The sequence below is a fragment of the Lissotriton helveticus genome, chromosome 1_1, assembly GCF_964261635.1.
Source record: "Lissotriton helveticus chromosome 1_1, aLisHel1.1, whole genome shotgun sequence".
NCBI lineage: Eukaryota > Metazoa > Chordata > Amphibia > Caudata > Salamandridae > Lissotriton > Lissotriton helveticus.
Genome location: NC_136057.1, coordinates 723,400,173 through 723,422,928, shown reverse-complemented (window position 1 = coordinate 723,422,928; position 22,756 = coordinate 723,400,173).

Below are 22,756 nucleotides of genomic sequence, written 5' to 3'. Positions count from 1 at the left end.
CTCCAGGGGGTGCAACAGTAGGGTAAGTGTTGGATGGTTATGGTATGCGTTGTAATGGTATGTGATGTAATGACTGCATTGTAATGACATGCGTTGTAATGGTATGCGTTGTAGTGTCATGCGTTGTAATGGTTGAGTTGTAATGGCATGCAATGTAATGGATGTTGCGTTGTAAAGGTTTTGTTGTAATGGTAGTGTGTTGTAAAAGTTGCGTTGTAAAGGTGTTGTGCAGCACGATGCCCGATGGCTAGTTTCAGGTATGTTAGATTTATACTTGTCGTTAGGTTCATCAAATGTTACAAAAACACCTATCCTGCAGATTTGCTTGGGGTTATGCTGTGCTCTCCAGCCACCCCCTTTGCATGGAGCGCACCTCTTGCCCTTGGGTTTAATGCTTCTCCTAGCTGTGTGTTCCCCCTTGCTTTTTTATTTTCCTTTCTGTCCTCTTGTTTACTAGCTATACAGGGGATATTTGCCAGCATTTAGGGTTTGGGAGGTTTCTTGTTCTAGTTTGTTTTTTGTGTTTGTTCTGCACTCATGCAGTCTCTCACACACATATAACCACATGCTCTATGGCACTCATGGCACATTCACCTTTGCAGGATACAGTCCATGTCCCACTATAGCAGGTTTCGTGCATCTCTCATCCCTCAATGCACAATTTCCTGACAGGGAATGTGCAGGGTATTAATTGCCCACGCAAGGCAAGGTTTGTGTTGGCATACCTGGATTGGCACAAAATAGATTGATAGAATACATTCAGGGCACACACAGTTCCCCTCTTTGTACGTCAGGGTTTGCCTCCTCCTGGGGTGTGCATCGTTACTTTTCGTCCTACTCCACTTACTCCAGGGAGATGGTGACTGTGATTAAAAAATCTGTAAATTGTTCTCTTTCTGATCAAATTAGAAACTCTGTGTGCAGATTAGTGGCTATTTTCAGCATATTGTCCAGGATTCGTTTATTGTTAGTTAGCATAAATAGACCAAACTTTGATGGCCTTGGGTTCTTTAATGAGGCCACACAGTTTTGTTTGAAGTATCACGATTGGCCTACTGTTTGGAGTGGTGACCTCAATCTTACCTTCCCTACTGTAACTTCATGACTTGACTGATGCTTGGAGAGCACTCCCCCCTAATGAAGCAACGCATACCTTCCATTCTACACACAATGCTCCATCTCGTTTTGACAAGTAGTTGCTTTCAACTGTGCTTATGCATAGTGTGAGATGCATTAAAATGTTTCCTCACACCTTATCTAATCACTTGCCTGTGAAACTGTCCCTCTTTTAACCCACCTCCGCACCACAGTTTTATACGTGGAACCTTCATGGTACTGAGTTACAGGATGCAATCTTACCTGAAGCTGCAATTGTTGAATATTTTGAATTGAATGATAAGACTTCAGGAATAGCGTCATGCTCTGGGAAGTCTTTAAGTCTTATATTTGGAGTATTTGCATTTGGGAGGGAGAGGGACAAGCCAAATCCGAGACCAATTTTTGTGTGTGTAAAAGACTGCTTTATTGAAACAGGTGCATATCAAAGTGTCCAACCTAGGCAACTGCCTTACAAACTAAAACCTCACTATACATAACATAACTGATCCCCCGTTTCCCCCCTCTGGGAGTGCCAGGACCCAAGATATATCTATTGGGCTACAAAATTAATTGGGCTGCAATTGGGCTATTCCCAATGCATCCCAATGTGCAAAATGGATTGTGCCGGCCAGCCCCTCCCCGTCCCAATCTGCCCGGGGGGCAGACCTCATGGGTTTAGCTGCCCCCCCAAAACCCCCTTCCAAAAGTGTTGGAGTCCTCTAGTCTGATCCCAAATTGACACCCAAAAAAGCCGAATTAAAGGGTGGGAGGGAGGGACAAAAACGGGAATCTACAAGACACGCTGCCAGCCATCAGGTCCCCCAACCTAAAATGGTGTCTGGGAGCACGCCAGGACCCAGGATATATCGATTGGGCTACAACATTAATTTGGCTGCAATTGGGCTATTTGTTTCTGCCCAGATACAGCAACAAAATGTCGGGGCACCTACCAGTCACCAACAAACCGGTCAATGCACGCAAAAGTATCTTCTAGCACAAGCCCCCCGCCCCCTCCAGGACACTTTATAACTGGCTCCTGCCTGGCTTTGGGCCCACTTCACAAATGAATGCCCCAATATCCAAATGGACATTTCTCTGGCGAGGAGGTCAGCCACCGAACCAAAAACAAGAAAAACTGCATGAACAGGAGAAAAGACAGCACCACGCTACACCCCCCAGCAGCGCTGTGAAAATATCGCTGGTAGCAATCTGAAGACCATATCCCCAACCTCATGATGTCCCCCTGCCCCCACCCCCTGTTACTTGCCTCTAATGCCCCCAATCCCAAAAGAATGAGTCCCAAAACACTTGCCATCAATACCCAACTCCGTCAGCGCTTTACGCAACACTGTCAATAGCAGAAATGCCGTCACCCTACTACCATTCTTGTGTAAAAATACCAAACCAATCTGTCTGCCCGCAAGCTCCCTCCACCTTGTTTCCCACCTGCAAGGGCAAGTCAAAGGGGGGTCTGCAGCCTGGAGGGACACCCATTTTCCAGCACCCGGCTGATCTGTGTTTGATTTACGTAGCCATGTACAGACTCTGTCCCGACTCGGTATCACATCTCCCATTCAATACCTCCCCTATATTTTCATCCCGACAATTCCAACACTCAAAAGGCCCAAAGAATGTCCATGCCATCACCGTGGAAAAAAGGCACACCTCAAAACCGTCAGAGCATACCGTGGGCAATACCCAAATCACCCTGGCCAGCAAATTCCATGGCAAAGGCTGTCTCACCCAGCCTACCTGACCTTGCTCCCTGGCCCACCCCTTTAACATCCGTGAGCCGAGTTCTCCAGCGGATGGAGCATAACCCCATAACAATTTTCCTACAAATGCAATTCCCGCTAACTTGCCCGCGATAATCATCCTAGATAGCCCTCTGTCAATCCGATTGAGAATAAATTGTATCACATCTTCCCTCCTATGCTCTGTCGTAGACCACCAATTGGCTCCTGAGAGCAGAAATTCCTCCCAAGCTAAACTGTATACCATCCTTGTGGAGTGTGCCAGGGACCAGTTGTAGCATCCTGTGTCGCCTACGTACAAAAACTACTGCAGCATGTGGGTTGGGGTACTGTCTGCATCCTTGGCTAGCCCACGTAATCTCCCCCACTGTGAACGAGACAAGGCATCCGATATATCATTGCCCACACCTGGCACATGCACCACTTTGAAAATTATATCAAAGTGCAAACAGCCCAAGACAAACACTCTCAACAACGTCAATATCTGCTCATCCCTGGCAGACTGTCGGTTGACGATCTCCACAACTGCCATGTTGTCAATCGTGAAAATCACTTTTTTATGCACCAGTTGGCCCCCCCACAAACTCACAGCCACTACTAGGGGAAAGAATCTCCAAGAATGTGATACTCCTATCCCCACCCTCCCATTTAGCTGGCCACTGTTCTGCGCACCATTTTCCTTGCCAATATAGGCCTAAGCCTTTGCTGCCGGTGGCATCTGAAAAATTGTAAACATCCCAAACCATGTTCTCCCCCCTTGCTAAAAGAATGCCATTGAAGTCCTGTAGGAAAACCTTCCACATCCTCAAGTCCTCCCTCACCCCGGCCGACAAGCGGACGTGGTGATGCGGCGGTCTCTGTCTCGTAAGTGCTCTACCTAGTCGTCTACAAAACTTCCTTCCCACTCTCACCACCCGACAGGCAAAATTGAGGTGTCCCAGTAACACCTGAATCTCCCTCACTGTGATCTTAGCTCTGGCCAGCATTGCCTCTAGCTGCCCCGGCATTTGCCGCTTATTGTCTTCCAGCAGTCGCGCCCCCACGGATTGAGAGTCTAGTTCGATACCCAAAAAGGAAAGAGCCGTACTGGGACCCATCGTCTTTTCGGGGGCCAAAGGCACCCTGAGCTCACTCATGATCTCTTAGAAGCTGTCCAGAGTTGACCGGCACTCTGTGGAGTCTGAGGTGCCGACAAACAAAAAGTCATCCAGGTAATGCGTTACCAGTTAGTGACCCGTGCGCTTTGAGAACAACCACTGTAGGAACCTACTGAAACATTAAAGTAATGCACAAGACATAGAACAGCCCATTGGTAATGCTTTGTCCACGTACCGTTTACTATTGAAATGGATACCCAGGAGATCCCAATCATCCAGGTGAATTGGAAGAAATCGGAAAGTTGATTTCATGTCGCATTTTGCCATTTCTGCCGTTACGCCCACCGTCACTACTAGTGACATGCCCACGTCAACCGACGAATAGGACATAGTAGCCTCCCTTTCACCAATACAATCATTCACCAGGTTCCCTTCTGGCCAGGATAAATGTTGAATTAATGGGAACTGCCCCTGTTCCTTCTTTGGCACAACACCTACTGGAGACACAATCAAATTCTCCAAAGGCCAATCCTCAAATGGGCCCGCCATGCGACCCTCATGCACTTCTCTGTCTAATTTCTCTTGTACAATTCCAGGATGTTCCTTTGCCGATTGTAAATTGTCCGCCCACCGTCTAGTCCTAGGTCCCCCATATCCTAGCCTGAACCTTGTTGAAAACCTGCCTGTAACATTTTTGCTGCCTTCTGGTTGCCATAACCCTGTAAGGCTGCTACTACCTTGTGCACCCTAACCGGTGCATGAGCCCTTTAGCCCAGTCCCCTTAGCCCCCATCCTCCCACATTAAACCCCCCTTACTGCAACTGCTGGCCTCCTTGCTGCTGCCCTGGGCCCCCCGAAGCAAATAACCAAGGTGTGTCTGCCTCCACATTTCAAGCAGTTATGCCTAAATCTACAGTACTCCCAGGTGCACATGCCCTTATTAAAATCCAGTTACTAGTTACGCGACCCCCAGCAATGTTTTGAACTATCACAGTTGTGTGTCTCTTCTTTCCTTGCCACCCTCCCTCCAATGATTGAATTGCTATTAAGCGTAATATATTAATTAAGTAGCAGAAAAGTGATATGCCATAGGAACCATTGTTTTTCTAGATAAATGCACTGCCCTGGTTCCGCTGTGAGTAGGGTTCCCCTTGTTCTTTTTTTCGCTTATTAAAATCCAAGCAAGCCCCTCCTGATACTGTCTGCCCTCTGCCTGCACCACGCATCCCTCCCCGGGTGGGTCGCCCTTGAAAGGGTCGATACACGAGCGGTAGCCCGCTGGCTGTGAAGATAGCCTTCCCAGCTCGGGACGCCCCCATCGTATGCTGCCACAAGTCTGTATCTATTCCCCCCATTTTGCCTCAGTTTCCCATGCAATGCGTGCCCTAAATATCTGGTCGTAATGAACCCACCCCCAGTGATTTGTGCCTTCCGAATCACATCCATATTTTTAAAATACGCCACGCACTGCTCTGGGTACTTTTTACAGTAGACACATTCATATATTAAAAAGGCCTCTGTCCAGTTCTCAATGGTGAGAGGCACCTTTGGCCATATTCCTCCTTCGATCCTTCCTTCATGCGCACTTCCCTTTGCAGCAGTTTGAGCATCTCTACATACTCACCTTTCCATATCCGCTCTTTAGTAGCCAACATTAGGTGTGCGCCTATATAAGGCAGTCTTTTTACTTTTAACTCTTTGCTCTCTGACTTGTCATCTGTCTCTACTGTCTTGGACATACCTGCATCGCCCATCGTCTTAATATCTTCAACTTTGCTTGCTGATGCCTTACCCGCATCGTCTGTGCCCACGCCCACATCTAAAACATACTTGCCTCTCAATAACCTCCCCCTTCCTCCACCCCCACTCCCCACCACCAATCCCCACTGATACCATTGTTGGTTTCATCCCTCCATCCCACATTTCACCTGGCTCTAAGGAGGGTGCCCGTCGTACTGCAGTCCGCCTTGCCAAGGGAGCTGTAGGTTCCACCAACCTTGCTGTACAACCCATAGGCTCTGTCGGGCGCCATGACACCTGCAACATAGTAGAAGAACCATTACTGGGCCCCCGCACCCCTTTTCTCGCTCTCACATAACTCGCCCTCTTCCAGGCTGTCCTCCTCATAATCGAATTCCTCGGGCAACTCGTGTACCCATTTCCTCTCAACCAGAGGTGCAGACTGTACTTTCATATGCCCGCTAGTATTTCCTCTGCCTGCGCTCCTGTGTCCTCTGTGCCCCGCGGACCGATGAGGACCGTCGGTTGTTGGGGCCAGTGAGACCGGTCAGGGCCTACTTGTGCCAGCCGTGTCGAGATCCCACGCTGGTAATGGGCATGCAGTGCGAGGCTCCACCCTCCCTTCTCCTCAGCACCTCTGAACCGCACCCAGCTCTGCCAAGTCTGTCTGCTGCTGCTCCGCCAACAGAAATAAAAAGGACTGGTCTGGTGTGCTGGGCCTACCTTCCCTATCCCTCTCCTCCAAAGTCCTCTTTCTGCCCACACCTAAAGTACAAGCCGCCCACGCACACCCACTTTGCTAAGGTCTAAAGCCTCCCCCCTGCCCCCCACGTCCTCCTCATCACTCCACTCGAAAACCACAGGTCTCACAGCCCTAGCCCAGCTGGGCCCAGCCACGGCCCCCAATGTCCCCCTACCCAGGCCCCACCCCTCCCCCTGCTGGTCCCTGCACCCCTTTGCCCCAGACCCAGAGATCCCCCTTGCACCATGTAAGCATCCAACTGCCCCACCTTATCTAAACCCCTCACCGCCTCGTTCCAGGAAGTGAAAATGTCCAGGCCCTCGCAATCCCGGCTATCCCCGGCTGCCAACAGCTCAACAGGCACACCCTCGCCCTCCTCCTCTAACAACCAGGTACCTTTGCCCCCCACCCCCCACAACTCCTGCTGCCCCAGAAAACACCTCGGCATTCTCCACAGCCTCCCTCCCACTACTTCCTCCCCCACCCACCCATCAGGGGTGTACCGGGATCCTAGCACCAGATCCCCCCTGTACTGCCTGTCTGTAACCCCATGTGGCCTGCCAAGCCCCCAAACCTGGATCTTACCCCAACAGCACGCTTCCCTCAAAGGGGCTGTAAAGCCTATAACTTCTTTTTGCCTTTTTTCCCTCCCTCCTTGTGCCTCACCAAGACCGCGGGCCCAGGGGCACCTTCCCCACCCCCCCGTGGTCCACTGACACTTGGGGACCCGACCCGGGAGCCACTGACCCGCTCATCTGGTGGGCCCCGCCCCCATTGTCTCCCACCGGAGCCTCGATCATAGCAGGAGGCTCCGGCTCAGTGCGCACAAGCGGGTCTGCTCTCCTGGTATAGGAGCAGCCCGTACACCTGGAGACCCGGCAGGGGAGACGTGCCCCTCTGGCGGGCCCCACCCTGCGCCTCAGCCTCGTCAAGCATATGAGGCTGCGGCTTAGTGCAGACCCAAGGTGCTGCTCGAGGAGCCCCAGAGCTACCCAAGCACTCACCTGTTGTTTTTTTGCCTTCTGGGTGGCTCGCAGGCCACAACGGCAGCCACCACCCCCACGGACGTGTGCTTCGGGAGACTCGCACTCCCTACGGCCTCCTGCAGCAGGGTTTCCAACCACCCTGCCTCGCTCAGAAGCCGGAAGGCTTCAAGAACCCTGTAGTCTTCCCCAGCAATTACGATAACTACCCTGCCAACCACGTAGAAGCAAACCTCCCTTTAAACTACCCCTGCTATCACAAACAATGCTAATCTACCAGCACAAAAAACGCTAATCTACCAGTCATGTTCCCAGCCACCAAGTCACCAAACCTAAAATGGTGGCTGGGAGTGCGCTAGCACCCAGGTTATATCTATTGGGCTACAAAATTAATTGGGCTATTCCCAATGCAGCCCAATGTGCAAAATGGTTGGTGCCGGCCAGCCCCCCCCTACCAATCTGCCCGCGGGGCAGACCTCACTGGTTTGGCTGCCCCTCAAACCCCCCTTGCAAAAGTGTCAGAGCCCTAGTCAATCCACACCCATCTCTAGCAATTGGAATCCCAGTTTAGGCACCTGGAAAATGACTACACTGCCACCAAAGATAGGGCTCTCTTGGCACGGTTGCACAAGACACTTCTAGAACTAGAACAAAGGGAGGAGGTGGAGCAGAAAATTCAGTATTTGGTTTGAGGTGCTTGCGTTCAGGCCTTTTCGGTGAGGGTGATAGGCCAGGTAGGACTCTCGCTTGGATCACTGGTCGTGAGCGCAGGCATTCGGGTGTTTCCACCGCTAAATGCAATAAAGGGGGTATCTTTGATAATCCCCTTTGAATATAGAGTGGATTTCAGTCACACTATGATTATGTTTATGTTCACATGCCCAGCAGTGCTTACTCAGATATTTCAGTGTATCTTTTCCAGATAGCACTGGCCTGGCTTGACAGCGAGACCAGGAAACTCTTAAATTCCCCAATATTACTCGAAAACATTACATGTGCTATCACTGCTCTCCCTTGTGGCAAAGTCCATGGTGCTGATGCTCTTCCAGTAGACTTTTATAAAACATTTAGTGCCACCCTCACTCCAAGACTGCCAGATATGGACAATGGGACAATCTCTAGAGGGTTCCTTCCTCACTCGACTATGGAGACCATTATCACGATTCTTCTTGAACCTAACAAAGAGTCTACTGAGATTGCATTGCACCAACCATTGTCATTACTGAACAGAGATAATAAGATCTTTGCCAAGATCCTTGTTCAAAAGCTCCAGCCTTAAATGCAATTTCAGCTGTCGCCCAATGAATCTGGCTTTATGCTGAAACGTTCCGCCCCTTCAATCTTTGTACATTGATGGCTGTTCTCCACAGGGTCGACCTACAGCTCCCATTGGTCGCCGTTTTGCTTGATGCTGAGAAAGTATTTGATTTCTCAGATTATGCTTGAGGTCCTCTGCAGTCCTGGCCTTGGTAAATACTTTTTGTCGCTCATATACCTTCTATATACTGCCCCCCAGGGCTAGGGTACATGTTGCCACCTCTTCCCCTCACTATTCACTTTAACTATAGATCTTCTGACCTTTGACATTCGGGAATTTCACTCACACACTGGGATGTGTTTTTCACTATCAATTCCTACGCTGTTTGCTAAATGCTGATGACATAATTTCGTATGTTCAGCATTCAGAGACAAATCTTGCCCCATCCTCTGAGAAATTGTCTGTTTTGGCGGATATTCCGGGTTTCATATAAACTGGTCCAAGTTGAAGATATTTTTCCTCACTGATGGCTGCACAGCTCCTCTGCTCAAGTACCCTCTGGGATGGAGACCTGCTAGTGTTCGTTACTTTGGGTTCTGGGTTTTCTTTGATCGTGATGGTCTGATCTGCAGCAACTTTGACTATTCCCTGGAAAAGCTATTTGTCTGCAAAGATCAATGGATACGGTTACCATTATCCTCACTGGGTAAGATTTTGTTGATTAAGGTGGTAGGAGCTCTCCGGAGATGCTCCAAACGCTTGGGATTCCTATCCTTGTAATATCCCTGTTAGCGGCAGTCACTCTATCGGAAAAGAACGGCCAAGAGTAACAGGATATTTTTTGCTTCGTTTGGAGCCTATCGCACTTGACCCTGGTCACGATTCCTACCTTATCTCGGATATCGGAGTGGACGAACGGCTGGACGCCATTGTCGAGACGGATTATCGGTGGGCAGGCTAGACAGTCCACCGGCTCATGGCACGCCTCGTAGTTCCCATGTCGAGCCTGCAGCTGGTCCATTGCCTGCTTTGATTCCTACGGACCGAGATCTTGGATCCAGTTCTGGCCGCTCCCGGATGCGACCCCCCCGGACGAAGCTGCAGCGGGACCAGCGCGCACTGACTTCCTCAGTTCGAGCTTTCGGGGGCCAGGTCAACTGATCGCCGATGAGGCTGTGGCAGGCCCTGTGACCCTGGATGCAGCGGCAGCGGGTCTATTGCGCTCTGCAATTGTTACGGGGCGAAGGTTTAGACCTCAGCTCGGGCTGATCTACTCCTTGCGGCTACAGGAAGGAAACCGCTCCCAGCCCCGCCCCCCATCCGGATTAGCACACAATAACGCCGATAGCGCGTTGGCTCAGATTCATATGTCTGAAGCTTTCCTCATCTTCAAGTATTTTTTTCTCTTGGCGACCATGGCAGCATAACCCTCGTTCACCCCTGGGTACACATGAGCTGGACTGCAATTCGTTCGGACGATTAGGAAAACGAGTGCAGCGGCGGCTGCCTTAACGGTACCAGTGCTTTTTGTATTTTCTTTTTTTTATTTTTATTGTTGTCCTGCCCCCATTTTCATTTTCGATAGAACCTTACACTTAATTGGAGGGCAGTGGAACTGGATATTATTTCCCAAAATGGCTGATCGCATGAAACAACAGGGACAAAGGGGCCACGTCCATTCATTGGCCTCTCCTCAAAGTGATTAGCAGCAACTACTTCAACTGAAATAGGACTCTCCTCTGGTCAATCCCAGCTCCCTCTCTGTCCCCCTAACTTCTACAACAGAATTAGGACACATCATTCAAACAGATAAAGGACTACTCTGCCTTTACCTGCTCCCTAACAGAAATAGGTCCTGTCCTTGAAACAAACATAGGACTATGCTTCCAATTCCTTCTCCTCTCTAAGCTGTCGGCCATCGGCCCTCTCCAACCTGTTTTAACCAATCCCAGGATAGCCCCTCTAACAAGTATTATCTAGTCCTAAAATAGCCCCTAATCTCCGAGTATACTGAGACTAGCCCCTCAGCAGGCAAGCTCGGAATGCTCTCTTCAGCTGCTAGTCCCCCTTTTCTTGCCTCTCTCTTCCCTCCCTATAGTATCGGACCTCTACAACAACTATTTCTTGACTATTCTTAAGACAACCACGCAAGATACCTCATTCACACTCCCCCAGCTGCCCCCCACCTCCATAGTTCTACACACTCACAGCATCCTCACCCACACCATATCTATGGAACTCTCCGGCACCCACACATACATTATCAGCTACCCCCCCAAGCTCTCAAAAAAATCTGCCAAAAACTTCAAACACAACTTTCTGAAATCCCACCCAGAAACACCCTTTGCAGACTCTTATTTTTCACCCCGCATTGGACGCATGACCAATGACATCATCTTCTACACTAAACGCAGAGCACAATGGAGGAAAGCCTTCCATGCCCTTCTCACAGTCTCCTCTTCAAGGAAGTCCGCACATGGTCTTATGATGACCATTTCTCCATCACAACTCTTCCAAGCGACAGCAACTATCACAATGGCATTATTCTCATCCAGTCCACAGATTCTAGCCTTAACCTATTTGATACTTTATTTCCCACCATTAAAGAGAATGTAGCCAATTTACTGACCCCCTCCCAACCCACCTCCACTCCCAACACCCAATCCATTGCTTCTCCCACTCAGTCCCACACCTCCCCACCCCCTACACTCTTGACTCCTGGATCCCCAGAACCACACTCCACCCTGAACCAATGTACCCCACCCCACAACATGCACACCCTTTCTACATGTATCCACACTGGTTCCCCCAGCCCCCTCCTCCTCTCACACCACCGCACATTCAGCTCCAACCCCCTACACCCCTAACACTGAGTTGCCCAGAGTCTGACATAACCCTCAAGCCCCCTTTTCCACCTCACAGCATACATCTCCTCCCCCCATATAGCCCCCTCCCCTCCATCACCACCCCTCCACCCCTCACATCCAGCCCCCTCCCCTCTACCACAACCCCCATACCTCCCTCACCCATCACACCTTCATCCCGTCACTTCCCCACCCCGCCACCTCCCACACCCGGCTCGCCTCCTCCTCCCACACCACCTACACTCCCCCTCGCTACCCTTGCTCCCCCCTTCCTCTACATCCCTCCTCCTCTCTCACCTTAGCTCCTCTCCCCTGCTCACATCAGCACACGCCAGCCCTCCACACCTTGCCCCCTCTCCACCTCCACCCGCCTTCCAACACCACCCCAAGCTCCCCCTCTTCCTATACCACCCCAACTCTCCTGTCCTCCTTTACCACCCTCCCCTTCCGCATCACTCCCCCCTCTTCCCATCACGACAATTAACTACATACCTACTAGTGAAACTCCCACCCCTACCCCTCCTCCTCCTCTTCCTCCACCCTCCCTAACATCCCCCACACCTACGTCTAACTCACACCTAACACTCTACCCTCCCCCCACCCATACCCTTCCCATGCACCCATTGAACTGAATCAACCCTACTTAACCTACCCTTGGCTCTCCCACTACCCCACTACTACTGTCCCTAACGACACTCTTGACAAGATCATATCCACCCTTCACCCTATCAAAGATGAGCTTCAAACATTCAAATTACTTTTCGCAAGCCATCTTAGGCTCCCCTCTCCACCTAGTACCGTGTTATCCCGCAAGCACCCCAACCATCCCACACTCCCTCACAAACTCATCCCCCCTCTTTGGACTTCTATCCCTGCCCCTAATTCTTCCAACCGCCCTCTCCGCTGCACCAAGCCTTGGACACGATATGACATACGGGCCCTACTACATTCCTACGAATCTGCTCCCACCACCCACATAGCCACTACTCATCTCTCCATCCCCACCATCCAGTCCAACCCTTACACGCACCCCTCCCAAAATAGCTCACCCCTGTCCTCTCACCTTCCTATCCCCACCATCCTCTACAACCCTTACAGGCCCCCCACTCAAAATATTAGAGGCACCATCACTAACAATTTGAAAGCAGTCACCCTCACATTGGACCCCGCCACCTCCCTCCTTAGTCCACGGCTCAAATGCGCATTACTTAACTGCAGATCTGCCCCAGACACGCATCTAACATAGCCGACCTCATTATCACACATGACCTAGACCTTACCATACTCACCGAAACCTGTCTAACTGAATCCTCATCCCCCCTTATCGACATTCTAGTTCCCCCAAACTATCACATCATTAGATTAGATAGGGCCGGCAAAACAGGAGGTGGGATAGCATGCATTTATCGCAGTAGCCTTTCAGTAACCAGAGCCATCTCCCCTACATTCTCCTCCTGTGAACACTTCTGCCTCGACGTCAACAGCGAGGGCAATCCAGTATGCTCTCTACATATATCTACCACCCACCTGGTGACAACCTCACCTTCACTGAACACCTCATGGACATGATCACAACTAACTCGGGTCGTCAAAACACACAAATATTCCTTGGTGACTTCAACCTTCATTGGAACGATCAGAACGACTTATTGGCTAACAGTTTCAAAAACGTCCTCAAAACCTTAGACCTAACTCAAATCTGCAACAGTCCTACACATGACAAAGGCTCTATCCTTGACCTCATTATCTCCAAAGATCACACCACCCAACTTGACTCAATCCAACCTTTTGACTGGTCCGACCACCACATTATCACATTCTTCATCAATGAACTGGTGAAACTTCACCCAGCCCAATCCACCAAACCCAAGGTAATAAAAAGAGACTTAAGGAATCTCAATCCCATCTCCTCACCCTCCCCCAGCTACAACCTACTCATAGCCCCCTCTGGCATCGACGACGTCCAGGTCTTTACCAAGCACTACCTCAACTCAATGACTACGATAATCAACGAGGTTGCCCCCCTCAGTTAAAGAGAATCTCTTCCAAAAGCTCAAAGCCGTGGTATGACAGTCTGCTTAACAAGGATAGACGAGACATGAGACAACAGAACTCAATTGGAGATCTACCCCATCAGCTACGCACCTCAACACTCTGAGGAAAAAAAGAAATGCTTACTTCAGAAAAATCAAACGAACAAAAGCAAACTTCTTTAGCCAGCAACTAGACCAAGCAAAAAACCGACCAAAAAAGCTATTTGAACTAATCAAAACTCAATCCAAAGATGAACCACAGTGAGTGCATAGTGGAGCCAGCACGCTACCATCCTGTGAAGAATTCTCTACCTTCTTTAACACAAAAACAATCAACATCAAGAAAGATCTCCTCACAGATCTTAACCTATTCTCTAACCCCAGCAGCAAAACACAACCGCCAAACTAAAAAACAATGCTACTTGGGAATCTTTTGATACTTACACGGAAGATTCTATAGGCAAGATCCTAAGTACATTGAAGCCCTCTAACCACCTCTCGGATCCTCTACCTGCAAACGCCGTAAAGGACTTTAGCCCATTGCTACTCCCCCTCTGGACCAAAATCATTAACAGTTCTCTTCAACAAGGAGCTATCCCAGACTCCCTCAAAGTGGGACAAGTATCACCCATACTCAAGAAACCCACAGCTGACCCTAGTGACCTCAATAACTACGGCCCCATCACTAATATCCCTACCTTAGCCAAACTGTTAGAAAAATGTGTCCACCTCCAACTGACTAAACACATCACTCACTTTGACCTCCTCAACCAACACCAATCCGGCTTCCGTGCAGGACACAGCACAGAATCAGCCATGACTCACATTATTGATGACGCACTCCAAATTCTAGACCAAAACGGCACCTGCCTCCTCATCCTACTTGACCTTTCATCTGCATTCGATACAGTCAAACACGAGAACCTACTCGATCTCTTGCATAACAGAATGGGCATCTCTGGGACAGTACTCAAATGGTTCACCTCCTTCCTACATAACCGGACCCAGAAATTCAAAACTAATAAAACCCTGTCCACACCTGTTCCAGTTACACTTGGTGTCCCGCTAGGTTCCTCTCTATCACCGACCCTGTTCAACTTAGTCATGGAGCCACTCACCGCACTGCTTCATGCCTCTAATGTGCAATTCCACATGTATGCGGATGATACCCAACTCTACCTAAAACTACAATCCCCTGAAGACCTCATACTTCTCAACTCAACACTTAAAGACACTCAAACATGGCTGGCAGAGAACCATCTCAAACTTAATGCCCTAAAAACAGAATTCCTCCTAATAGCACCCCCTGCCAAAATCCCCATCGCCCAGGACTGGCTTAAACACCTCACTGCCTTCAACGTCCAACCTATCATTGTAGACTCAGCCAAATCCTTAGGCATCACCCTCGACTCCTATCTCAATATGCAACGACATATCAGCAATGCAACCAAGGGAGCTAATTTCCAAATCAACACTTTGAGAAAACTGAAGCCCTTCCTTCCAGCTAACGACTTTAGAACTGCCGTTCAAGCACTAGTTATCCCTCGGATTGACTATGGAATTACCGCCCTCTGCGGCCTCCCTCTATCAACAACCGCACCATTAAGAGCCCCCATCAATGCTGCAACAAGGCTCATAACCGGATCAAAAAAACGCTCCCACATCTCTCCGGACTTAAGATCTCTGAATTGGCTTCCGCTCGAAGCCAGAATACACCTGAAAATCGCATGCATTACTCACAAAGCCTTACATCACAGCTCGTCCAGCTACATTGCTCAAAAATTGACAATCTCAGGAGGCTCAAGAGCCACAAGAAGCTCAGAAACTCTCCTTTTGAAACCACAAAAATTCCACAAGAAAAAAACTTACAAGTGTTCCTTCTCAGGGATGGCACCCAGGATCTGGAATGCCCTCCCTCCAGAAACGAGAATCATCTCATCCACTGCTTCCTTCAAAAAAGAAGTCAAAGCTATCCTCATGGCTAAATTCACCTGAACGTTAACTTTGCATTTTGCCTGTTTGCCTCCTCATTGTATTTCAGTTGCGTTCTCCTTTCCTATGTATGCTCGAATTGCCTTATTAATTTTTCTTTATTGCACTCTCCTCTCACTTGTATGTAAAGCGCTCTGATATCTGCAAGGATCTTGTTCGTGCTATACAAAACTCTGAAAATAAATAAAATAAATAACATCCCTGTTCTCCTCCCCTGCTCTTTTGTGGTCAGCTGATACTGGCCTTGTCTATTTTAATTTGGGGAGGTTGTCAACCCAGAATCCACTGGAAGGTTCTGATATGCTCACTGCAGTCTGGCGGCCTTGCATTGCTGGATTTCCACACCTATTACTTGGCAGAACAGGCTAATTATTTGAAATACTTGGTCATGACACAGACTACACCTACACATCAGGGAGGAATGGACAATCACTTGGCTATGTTGTGGAGAAGTGTGGCTCAATGGTTAGATCATCAGACCCTGATGCAGAGGTCTGGCCCGGGACCAGGGTTCAATTCCTGCCTTGGCTGGTCTCGGCGGATCTTGGGCTCATAATTCCTCAGACCTGATTTCTCGCCTCGGTGCCTACTCTAAGCATGGGTCCCACGCTGCAACTCTGGCAATAGCTTGCTTAGTCTCCACAACGGCCCCCTACAGCGCTAGGCATGCCTGGTTGCACCCTGGGGATGCCCAGGAGTGGACATTTCACGGGGAAAAACCAGGAAGGGTTCCCTAGCGGTATGAGTACAGCGCCAGGACACTCAGGAGTATCAGTGCGCTTTACAAGTACGTCTACATTTACATTTACATGTTCACTGTTGTGCCGCATCTGTGTGCCTCCGTGCATTGTGAGGCAGGTTGTGAATGTTCTCATTGCTACCAGCTGAGCCTATCGGACATAGTGCACAATTTGCTGTAACCACTCCCACATTTGCCCTTGCTCCTTCTTGAAGATAATTTCCTGCTCCTTCTACATGTGAGAGGCCCACGAATAGCCTTCTTAATCAGATAAGCCTACTTACAATGGGTGAAACTTTTGTAAACAACGTATTAATTTCACAGCAAACCTTCTGCAACCATCATTCCGCTACCCCGCTCACGCTGTTTTGTTACCTGGAATTGCAATCTGCGGCATGTACGAATCTCCCCACCTTCCCTGCTGCACCACCTGAGGCAACTTTCCTCACAGCATACATTGAGAGGCCTGAGATGGGGCACTTGTATATATACACTGGCTAGTCCACTGCCAGGATGGATGCTCTCCCTGAGGCTAGGTGCAGGTAGAAGACCTAGCTCAGCTATCAAAACCCGAATAAGACTTGAGCATACTGCTGTTCACAAGTTAAAAACACTCCATTTAATTATAAACACAAGCTGACCAATTTTATATTCTTGCTTCAATATAACTGCTAGAATCTGATAACTCAGTTATGACGCCACTAGTAAATGCTGCAGATTTGGTAATATTAACGCAGACTTTATTCACATGGCATGGCTCGACCTAGGTTTGACTTCATTCTGGTGCAACATATTTCAATCTATATCTGAGATTCTTAACTTTGCACTTTCTTTGTCCCCTCAGATTGCTTTGCTGGGAGACACTTCAACATTATCCAACTCCTGCCAGCACCATGCCTCTATTTCATTTGTCTGCAATGTGTTGTAAGGTCTTGATGCAAAGGACAGTCTTGCTATGTCCAGATGGTTACATGATGCAACCTACTGCCATATCAGGATTGAGCAATATACTGAGGTGGTTCCCCCTTGGTCCCCACCCCATCGGACATATGGGCCCCTTTCAGGCACACTTATTCCGCACTAAAGATCCTTTGCCCCTCTCCTTGCAATCGCGTTGTGATTGTTCTGAGTGCAGAGACACGGCGCTCAGCCAGAGGCTGGAGGAGTGGGCATGTTCTCCATGCAAGCTGTAATGCAGCCTGCATGGAGAACAGGGACTGGGCATGACAGGTTTGGGCGGCCCAAGAGGGCCGACCAAACAGTCATTGCCAACTTAGGAGTGGACAAACCACTCCTCCCCTGCCCTGCTCTGTGAGCAGAGCAGACCCGCCCACCCACAAAGCAACAGGACACGTCACAAAGTATAAAATGATAATACAATAAATGTATGGCTATTTCATTTTCATCTATCATGTGGATAACTGGCTCGAGTATTGGATACAGGCGACCCTGCTGCCACCAGGGCCTCTATATAAAGGGTAATTTGATCACTGCTATATTGTTTACTTGACGTTCTGAGTGTTTGTTCTGTCCGTGTGACGCAATGTTCTGCACTATTGCTGTATAATGACAGCAACCACTTACTGCCTACGTATCACATATTTTGGTGGCGCTAAAGTGCAAATGCTCAGTGCAAGTCATTTTCAAAATAAAGTGCCAGTGCACATAAATCTCAAATTCCAAAATAGCAGCATATTTAAATTTTCTTAAACTGTGCAAAACTTCATGCTTAAAATGTAGTGCAAGGACATAAGGAGGTATTTTACTTAATGGTTTTTCTGTCTTGATTTGATAGCGCAAAAGTATAATTGTGCAAATGTATGCAAATTGTTTCAGAATAAGGTGCCAGTGCACAAAAATGGCAAAATCTTCTACCGTAGCAGCATACTATAATTTCACAATACTGTGCAAATTTAGCAAATTCAATAAAGTGCAAGTGCAATAAGGTGTACTGTCCTTCTCTCTTTTAAGTACAGTTTCTTGAATAGATAACTCTATGATAACTGTGCAAATTGTGCAGATATGTTGCAATATGGTCTAAAGTGCAAGTGCTTACTTCCTCCACAAATTTTCTTTTTTTAAAAGCCAATAAATGATTGTTGATTCCTGCACAACACTCCCATTTTTTACTCTACAACACTGTGCCATCAATACTCAACATATTTTCTTCTATGCTAGTGGCATCCCTAGTACTACATTCATCCAAAGATTTTACACTTGTTCATTTTCTGGTAAAAATAATTCTCTTAAAATTACAAAATCTACAAACAGCCAATTTAGAGTTCTTTCTACATCCTAATTTCATACTTCTTGAAATAACATGCTTCTTAAGAATACTGCTTAAAGAATCCGGGAGGAAAGGCATACATTTCTGAGCATCTTCTGGCTTTAGGTCAAATGAACATACAGCTCTTCATCACAGTTCAATCCATTCTGGGTTTTACAGTCAAACATCAAAATGTGTCCCTAGGCTAGCGTCTCTATTCCCACCTCTTCTTCGTCTTGGAACTGAGTCTACTAAATAATATGTCAGGTCCTCCACTTTGCACCCTGGAATCTCATGTATATGCCTTGCAACAGAATATGACTGATCTTTGTTCTTTGACAGCTCTCAAATGTTGCAAAATTCTAATGTGAGCCATGTGGATGGTGCTTTTCACATAAATTAAAGAGCATGTACATTGCAAAACATAAACCACATGGTCGCTCTTGCAATTCAGGAAACGTGTGATCTTCCACGTTTTTTTCCATGGGGCAGTTTCACTTCTTTCATATTTACTCCGTGTCTGCAAGCTTTAAATTTTAAGCATATATATATATATACACACACACACACACATACACACACACACACACGCACACACACACACACACATATATCTATATATCTATCTATATATATATTCACTGAAAAAACCATAGGTTATAGATTATATATAGTTAGGAATTAGCATTTACAAAACCTTGAAAATTCACTGAAAAAACCATAGGTTATAGACCATATATAGTTAGGAATTAGCATTTAAAAAACCTTATTTTACTCACACAAAACCATTGAAATTCCATATATAGTTAGTTGCACTAACTATATATCGCGCACCCGCAATCCACTGCTGATGATGTCACATATTAGATCTTTCATGACATGGTCAGTGACATCACTGATGACATCACTGATGACATCTCAAATGACATCACTGATGACATCACTGATGACATCTCATTTGACATTATTCTTGTGCTAATACGATAAACCTCTTCAGACTCTAATATAACCTTAGATACACTCAGTGTATACAGAAACTCACACACTGTCACTCATCCATGGAGTTACTCACACACCTAGTCAGTCATGCAAAGAAACAATCTCACCTCCATTTCCTCAACTATACAGTTATACACACCTTACTTATTCAACCATATACTAACACATATTTACTCTCTTATACAATCCCTGATACAAGTTCACAATGATCCATACAGGTACTCACACATTCAGTGGCTCTCATGCACAGTTATTTATATATGCCAACTCTCACATGTACTGTGTTTTACATATGTACTTACTTTGACATGTAGCACTGAGATATCCATTCACTCACCAATGCACTCATGCACACAGTCAACCACCCATACAGCTGTTTCCACATGCACTTTTGAACCTATGCATCTAGTGAATCAACTGCTCACACATCTATGCACAGAGTCATACACCTCCCAGGCACCCACACACACACTCAGTCTCCCATACAAATACTTGAGCAACCAATCAATAACCCATATACTTACTCATATAGTTACTGATCAACACATGCAGCAGTTTACAGAACAACAAACATAATGATGCACAAATTAAGACAGTTTAGTCACTAACCTGTGCACTCAGTGAGACACATTTAATCACTCACTCATACAGTCAGTCATGCACCTACTAAATCCTTCGTCCAGACACTTATACATCCACTCATTCTTCAATATTTAAGACATATTTAAACTTTACAGAAACACACAGTCACTGGATGATGTCATCAGTGATGTCATCAGTGATGTCATTTGAGATGTCATCAGTGATGTCATCAGTGATGTCATTTGAGATGTTATCAGTGATGTCATCAGTGATGTCATTTGAGATGTCATCAGTGATGTCATCAGTGATGTCACTGACCATGTCATGAATGATGTAATATGTGACATCATCAGCAGTGGATTGCGGGTGCGTGATATATAGTTAGTGCAACTAACTATATATGGAATTTCAATGGTTTTGTGTGAGTAAAATAAGGTTTTTTAAATGCTAATTCCTAACTATATATGGTCTATAACCTATGGTTTTTTCAGTGAATTTTCAAGGTTTTGTAAATGCTAATTCCTAACTATATATAATCTATAACCTATGGTCTTTTCAGTGAATTTCAATGGTTTTTTAATAGCAAATATCTGTAGCTGTAAAATGTATTCTTCTTTAAATCCCAAAATATATTTTATATGTTTATGAATAACTTTTTTTTTAAAAAAAAAATTTTCTTCGTTCCCGCTTCGCGAATCGGGAAGCTTCCCGTTAGCTGACGTTAATGCCGCGAAATAGACCGCGAGCCGGTAAACGTTTCTTTACCGCAACTGCCGCGTTAGAAAACAACATCGTGACGCCTCCCGTCCGCATGACGTTTTGCGTTCTCGCGTGATACGTCATATGGCGTACTACGTTAGCGAACTGGTACACTTACCGAGTCGCAAAGCACAGGTTTCTGGAAGCAAACCGGGAGGCCCTGCAAAGCGTGTAACGTAAACACAGCAGATCATGTGACTTGGTAATAACACTTTTCATTGGTTCATTTCACTTTTGGTTTCCTAATGATGTAAGACTAGGTCATATAATCTAAAATGAACACTTTTCATTGGTTGAGAACTATTGTTTTTCCCAAATGATGAAAATCCCTCTTTCTTTCCTCACTCTGACTTTCATCATTGTGAGAGAAAGACCCTTTGTTACCAGTGAGCAATGGCTTCTTTAGTAGCTTCAGCTGGTGCTTCCCCACCACCTCCACCACATCCAAGGAAGAGTGGACCGATGTGTGAATGTGTTCACTGTATGCAACAACTTTGACACTTACAGAAGCCTCACCTTCTCCATGCCTCCTACACAGTTCTACATGTACATCATAAATGCAAACAGAACAGAATTAATTATACATGTTAAATGGTTTATTTTTGCTGTTCTCAGAATGTATCAAATTTCACTAAAAACAGTGACTTGAAGGTATTCATCATATAACAGCGGGGAAAAAAAAACACAATCAAAATGATTGTGTTTAAAAAACCCATACAACATAAAGCAGAATTCAGAACTCCTTAAAGTTAACTTACTTTCCATGACGGCCAAGGATGTCCTATGAACAGCTTACACTCTGTTGTGCTGTTATTACTTTCAACCCGCCACTTTCTGAAAGAAAACCTCCATCGTTTTCAAAAACATGTTACATACAATAAATGACTTCTTGCTCTCTACCACAAGTTTCCACAAGGCCAAATCTTCTCAGACCCATTTATAACTCTTGGATTTCTTGTAAGCCAATCCCGTCTTTTCGCATTTCCGCAACTTTCAGAATTAAAATGTTGAAGATCATTTACACAATCCTGGACTAGTAATATCTTCCCCTTCTTGCTCAATCATGTTCTACATTTCCTATCACACTGATACTGCTTACTATGAAGCAGACTTACACTACCTTTATGACTAGTACAATTATTTAATTCTCTACATCACTTTTAATCACAAAGCAATGTAAAACAGTAGACAGCATTGCAGACTTACATTCCCTCTACTCCATGTTTTGATTGGCTGCTTCAATTAGCTTATAAAAAGAAATAGTTTTTCTGAACTCATTCAAAGTGCACGTATTTCTCCATCACGTCCAGTGTTATGGTAAGAAGTTATGTCTCTGTACTACACTTATCCTCAAGGCCAAATAGTGTAGGAGCCATGAGAACTTCTTGAAATTCCTCAGAGCACATCCCGAGATTCTTTCCCTAAAATTTTGGTTTTAAAAACACCAGGTAAGAGTTTTTAAGGTCATATGGCAATTTTTTTTTGAAAATTAAAACAGAATCATTGCAGAATGACCAGCCATTTCTACACTTTAAATAAGCTGTATAATGTCCTGATGTTATTGAAGGACCATCATGATATATAATTGCTACAGTTACAAAAGTCCTTCCTGATATTGACAACTGTGAAGCCACAAAATTTTTAATTAAAGTTGTCAATTTTGTTCCATCAGGCCTACATCGTTGGAACATTAAAATGACATACTGGCCATATGTTCGTATAAATAATGTGGACATCATTTCAGATTTACATTGGCTACACTCCATGTTGTGATCAGCTGCTTTTACTAGCTTATTAAAAGAGACTGATTTACTGTCTGGCAAAGTTAAATATATAAATCTTTCTGAGTC